Genomic DNA, 6,910 nt, shown 5'->3' with positions numbered 1-6,910 from the left:
GCACCACCCCATGCACACTGCCAGCCAAGCGCCACTCCACACACACTGCCAACCAAGCGCCTCCCCATGCACACCGCCAGCCAAGCGCCACTCCGCACACACCGCCAGCCAAGCACCACTCCACACACACCACCAAACAAGTGCCACTCCACACACACCGCCAACCAAGTGCCACTCCACACACACCGCCATAACTACTTATAAATAAGTACAAAACTACAAACACAAAAGCTCTAACTGAATACATGGCAGTAATGCCAACAGTGAAACTGAAGATATGAAAATATTAAACAGCTGTTTACGCTCCCGGTATTTCCCTGTAATTCTTCTGTGTGTGGTAACTCCTGAAACAGCCAGCCATACACACCCCAGGCTTTGAAGGACAGTTCAGGCAGTACATCCGGCTTTCCCTCTGGATACCTCTTCAGGCACAGACTCTACATTTCTTAGTGAGAAATTCTTTTTTGGGAGTGAGGGGAATCTGAACAGGAAAGTGGTGATCTTTCAATCTAGCCACATCATCTACAACTGCTACTCTACAACACATAAAACTTACGAACACCAGTGTAGGGTTCCAACCTCTGATCTACTCTAGCAACACCACCCATGTGCTTATTGTAATCTAAAATGCACACAGGTTTGCGCACTTCAGCAACCTGACCCCAAACAGCCACAGGTGAAGTACTCTCATCATGGATGGTAGTTAGCATGTACACATCCCTCCTGTCTACAAATTTCAGAGCTACCAGCTCATCAGTCCGTAAGGCGCTGCACGGTCCCCTCTTAAGTTTTTTACAGATAAACTCCCTTGGATAACCTTTGCTGTTAGAGCGGATTGTGCCACAAGCAACAGTGTCCACTCTGAACAATTCCTTGAACAACTGAACTCCAGTGTATAAGTTATCTACATACAAATGGTGACCTTTGTTAAACAGTCGACTTCCAAGTTCCCACACATTTTTCTCACTAACTCCAAAAGTGGGTGGACAACCAGGAGGGTCAATTCTGCAATCCCTACGAGTGTAGACCTGGAAATGATAAACATATCCTGTACTACTTTCAGACAGCATATACAATTTAATTCCATACCGTGCCCTCTTGCTAGGAATGTACTGCCTAAAAACCAAACGACCCTTGAACACGACCAAAGACTCGTCCACACTTATTTCTTTGCCTCAAACATAGACCTCTGAAAACCGAACTACAAAATGATCAAGGACAGGCCTAATCTTAAAAAGACTGTCACAATCAGGGTGATTTTGTGGCAAGGCTAAAGGATTGTCAACAAAATGCAGCATCCGAAGAAGAAGCAAATACCGATTACGAATCATGGTTGCAGGAAATATAGCCGTTGCCATCAAGGGACTAGTAGACCAATAAGAAGCCAGTGACGGCTTCCTTATCAACCCCATCAAAAAAGTCAAACCCAAGAACTTTTTCATCTCTTACAAATTTGTGGGAATCCACTGGGTAGCACTAGACTGAGGCCTAAGTCTGGCAGTGTTGTCCCTCAAATACTGCTCTGCATACAAATTAGTCTGCTCAACAATCTCTTCCAAAAATACATTGTTCATAAACAGCTCAAAGAAATTGGCTTAGTCACAAAATATCCCCGGTCACATGAGTTAACGTGCGTTGTTACACGGAGGATTCCGGCCATACGAGTGAACTTCTAGAAGCAATATTCACTAATCTCATGAGCCCCAGCCCACATTTTTTGAATGGCTGATTGGGAATGTACTTCCCTGGACTACTCACATGGAACATTACTACATTTGGAGTGATACCCCTAGTCGAACTATTGAGCTTGAAGATGCCCTTGACTAGAAGATATTAATCCTTCACTGGATTTCCTAGGTGCTACCGACCCGACTCTATTCCCAGTCCTGATGATGACCCACTATTGATTTACATCAACATTTGGGGTCGAAACTTCGACATGATTTTGAATGTGGATTAATACAGTAAAGAAATTCTATGTCACTTCAGGGCCTCCTGGATTGACGGAGCCGTTGGAAGTCCTTATTGTTCTTAAACCACTTTCTGTACATATTGTAGATATCACCTTCACTTCCCCTCACAATATTCACTTTCACTGTGTTTTTCTAATTAGGAGCACCTATCAATACAAGTACAATCCGTTCTTGTGATAAAAATGCAATGAAGTAACAAAACTAATAAAAACATTATTGTATATATTAATTGCTGAGTCAATTGTTTACAGAGGAAGTCTAGGAGTACTTCCTCCTTGCCCTGGCCATAGATTTACTGCCAAAGAAATTGACAGGCAAAACGTTTTCTGTATTTACTCTACACCTGGGAGACCAGTAAAGGCAGGCAACTGTGGCACCAAACATTTAGAAATTTTCCCTGGTGCCTAGTGGTCTCTGTGGGCAGATGGGCCTAAAAAAACTAGGCCGATCTTCTCCCAAGGGGGCAGAAATGGCCACCAGTACTGTGCTGAATCCTTGCCCAAGGGGCCACCCCCCCACAAAACACACACATACACACACAAACAAAATCCCTGTTGCCTAGTGGATTCTGCCCCCTTTGTGGGCAGATGGGCATAAAAGAAAATAGGCCGATCTGCCCCCAAAGGGGCCAGAACTGCCCAACAGTGTTTTTCACCCTTTGGGGGGCGACCCTTGCCAAATGGGCGGCCCCCCACACAAAAACAAAAACGCACAACAACCCTGGTGGTGTCTTGGCTACTGCCCCCTCCCCCCCGGCAGATCGGCTTAAAAATAATGAGCCAATCTGCCCCCAACGGGGGCAGAAACGGCATAAAACATTATGCCCCCTTAGGGAGGCGACCTTTGTCCAAGGGGCTGCCCCCACACAAAAAAACACACACACCCATACACATACAAACTAAATCCCTGGTGCCTAGTGGATTCTGCCCCCCTTGGGGGCAGATGGACCTAAAAAAAATAGGCCGATCTGCCCCCAAGGGGGGCAGAACTGCCCAACAGTGTTTTTCCCCCTTTGGGTGGTGACCCTTGCCCAAGGGGCCGTCCCCCCACACAAAATAAACAAACCGCACAACATCCCTGGCGTCGTCATGGCTTATACCCCCCCTGGGGGGGCAGATCAACTTAAAAATAATGAGTCAATCTGCCTCCAAGGGGGGCAGAAACAGCGTAAAACGATCTGCCCCCCGAAATGGTATAAAACATTACACCCCCTTGGGGGAGCGGCCCTTGCCCAAGGGGCCACTGCCCCACACACAAAAAACACACATGCACACAAACAAAATCCCTGGTGCCTAGCAGGCATTCCTGCTGCCCGATCGCATCGCGATCAGGCAGGAGGAATGCTAAAAGAGGCATTGAGGGAAAGGAAAACCCTTTCCTTTCCCCCTATGCCTCTTTTGAAGCAATCCTCCTCCCCGGCCGGAGGAGATACTTACCTTCTTCCTCGTGAACGCGCTTGAAGCAAATTGCTTCAAGCGCATTCTGCGGCCTCTAAAATTAGCACTTGTATAGCGCACTACTCACCCGTTAGGGTCTCAAGGCGCTGTACTCATACCGCTATGGAACCCCTCCTGGCTTTTCCCTGTGAGGCGCCCACTCCTGAGCACCCCCAGGGTGAAGCCAGGCATCCAAGCGCTGTTGGGGCCGTTGTGGAGATTAAGCAAGCTATTGCCCAGAGTTGCAGAGTGGGACCCATGAATTAGATTAGGCACTGAGGCGAGAATTATCTAGTCAAGGGGAATTGAGCCCAAGACCTGCCGAAGCGGGACTTGAACCCTGGTCTTGAGCCAGATCTCTGCTTCAGGGTCTGCCGCTCTAACCATTGAGCCACACTTCTAATGATGTCAGTGTGCGATCGCGCGCTGACATCATTAGATGGGGGTAGGGGTGGAAGGGGAAGCAATTCCCCTTCCAGCCCTTCCCTGGAGGGGTGGGGGGAGGCCCTCGGGGGGAGCGCTAGTGCTTCCCCCGAAGTCTGGGTGCAGGCCATAACGATTACGTCCTCGGCACATGAGCGGTGCTGCCGAGGACGTAACCGTTACGTCCAAGGCACCCAGGGGGTTAATTGAATCTGCATCATGCTAATTTACAAAAGGAAATACACCCTAGATTCACCAAAGTGGATACTAATGATTACTATCAGAAATTTTAAAGGCTGCCGGGGGCGTTGGAAGCGGTCTTGAAACCTTGGCTCAGGGCATAGGCCATTAAATCCCTTTAGCCTACAAATGATTGTAGTATTTTACAGTGACTTGAGTGATGTTTTAATAGAAGTCAAGCTATTTTCAACTACTTAGTTAGTTTTCAGATCTTTCTTACGCAAACATCTTCTCTACCAAAACCTTTATCTAGCACTGGGTATCTGAGAAAGCATATTGGACTTTTATTTCATGCTGGCCACCCCAATAAGGGCATTCTACGTGATGCAGCACACCTTGTTACCGCCTGAAGAACTATGACCGCATCATCCCGCCCTGATGGAACTCCACAGGCTCCCCTCTCCAGTCCCCACCACCTTTAAAAGCAAATGCATTAACTATAAAGCCATCACAATGCATTAACAGTAAATAAAACAGATACCTACAGGGGCATAGCTTAGCCAGTAGTGTTAGGGGGTTGTGAGACTGTGTTTTCCCCAAAAAGCAACAAAGTGTACCCAACGAAAAAAGGTAGGACGGGCTCGCCTGACTGAACGATGATAATGGACAGGATTAAGGGCGTTAGTTTTCACTTATTTGGCAAAGTAATGCCAGCCAGTGTAGGGATAGGCTGAGATATGTTGCCTACTCTGATTCAATTCCTGCTCAGAGCAATGTAGGGCAGAGAGGACCAGGACAGCAGGCTAGCATAAGCTCATGACTAACATCAGCAGACTGGGCAGCAGCCCAATCAGATTCATGCCATCTACACTGCCTGTCCATCACACACATCTTCGTAGGTCACCCTGCAATCTCAGGGGCAGTCCTTGAGGCGAGCGAGGTATTGAAATCTCAGGCCAGATGACCAGCTGTGGATTATCTCAAGGTCCTCTTTTACTCTTGAGTGCAAAATGAGCTGAGCTTTCACGTGAAGTCTGCCTGTCCCCATGTACTAACCTTATGTGCCAAGAATTAACCACAAATTAATTACTTTGATGTAAAATGGGCGAGAGAAGGAGATACCCATCTAGCAGGTGCATTAATCTGAAACAATGTGTTAAAAAATATTTTCTAAAGATATAAGTTTTGGCGAAACCTAGGCCAAACCATTCTACTCAGAGTGACAATTATAATGTATTTCCATTTAATAGAACTTTAAAATATAAGTACTTGTTTTATTAGGATTATATATTGGTGTCTTTATTGTTTTACTAATATCTGCACCAAGAAAGTTGTTTCTTGCAAAGTTGCTTCAACAATAGTCAGTCAGTCAAAATAAACTTTAATCGGCCAGAGGCCATAAAAACATAACATAGAGATAAAAACAAACTACAAGATTAAAACATACAATACACTAAAATCAGCAAAAATCAGAGTATCATAAAAGCGCCAAACACAAATAATGGACGTATAAAGTGCATAAGTCAGCCTCAGAGTAAACAATACATTATGTTCCATAACTCTTCTGAATCCTGAGGGCTGTTGTTATAAAGTTTAATAAGGAATAACACAACTCCCGTGAGACTAAGTACTGCAGGTACATTAGCCCTTCTCTATGAAGTCTCAGATTTGATTTGTGCTATAGTGGAACCACAGAAGAGCGTCTCGGCTCAGAGTACAGGGTGCAAAATGAAATAAAGTGACTAGTACTCTATATCGAAAGGCTGTTGCACCCGCAAAGCGGGAGATCCCTACTCCAGATCCCTGCAATCGGAAATGCAAACTTAAAATGCAGGGTTTCCATCCTAAAAGTTTTTAGCCAGTACCTGTGGGTGAAGCTGTCAATCCACCCCAAGTATGGCTCCATCCCACGTGTTGTGGAAATGGTGACATACCTAACGATTGAGACTTTGGCCTGGGTGAGCTCTAAGGGTGTATTTTGAAAATAGTCCAAATAACACTGTTTGACACATGATTTATGTTCTTGCTTAATCATAAAAGGGTTATCGTACAGGTCCATAAGGCCTAATGTATTCAATGTGTTTTTTACATACAATAACCACGGGATCTAAGTGGCTTTATCAATCAATCAATCAGGTGTTTATTAAGTGCAACTACTCACCCACAAGGGTCTCAAGGTGCTTTATGTAACAACAGATAATCGACTATGCATGTTCTAGTCACTACAGTTTCAAATTTGTATCCAGAGCATTAGCGGTGCCTGGCCAATCTGATCTTCCAGGTATGTCTGCACCACTTCCTTGTGACATATTAAGGTAGCTGTAAAAAAAATGTATAACCTTTCTTTTTCATTTTTACAAAACAACACATTATAAACAAGTCAGCAGACAGAGGTTTGCATGATGAGAGACACAGTGCACGTGATACATTGTGATTGTAACACAGACAATTCCAGATATACAGGCTAACAGATGTCCCCCAGATGACAAGTGGGTTCTCACTACACGTTTGTCATGAAGCTCTGCTTTTGCTCAGGGTATTGGGCCACTGTCAGGGCATCACTCTCCCACATCACCTGTGCCATCACTGTCTGTTGAGGTCACATCCGGGTCAGGGTCTAGGAGAGTATCGACCAGGGCCCTCCAGTCAGCTAGGTCATCATTCACCTTGTTGTCTCGTCTATTGAGCTTCATGTGGCTCTCCTCTGCAAAGGACCATTCCAAAACATCTTTATGCCATAGTGTAATCTCAGGTGGCCTCTGCCCCATCCAGGTGATGGCGACCCTCCATCGTGTTAAAAGTAAGACCCACCGTAGGAATTTGTATGGTATCTTCCTGCCCTTCTGTTGCTTTATATTACCTGAAAGGCAACATTGAGGGGAAAGCGTTATGTTCCAG

The sequence above is a fragment of the Pleurodeles waltl genome, chromosome 8, assembly GCF_031143425.1.
Source record: "Pleurodeles waltl isolate 20211129_DDA chromosome 8, aPleWal1.hap1.20221129, whole genome shotgun sequence".
Taxonomy (NCBI): domain Eukaryota; kingdom Metazoa; phylum Chordata; class Amphibia; order Caudata; family Salamandridae; genus Pleurodeles; species Pleurodeles waltl.
The sequence above is the reverse complement of the archived record's forward strand: the minus strand, read 5'-3'. Positions refer to the sequence as shown.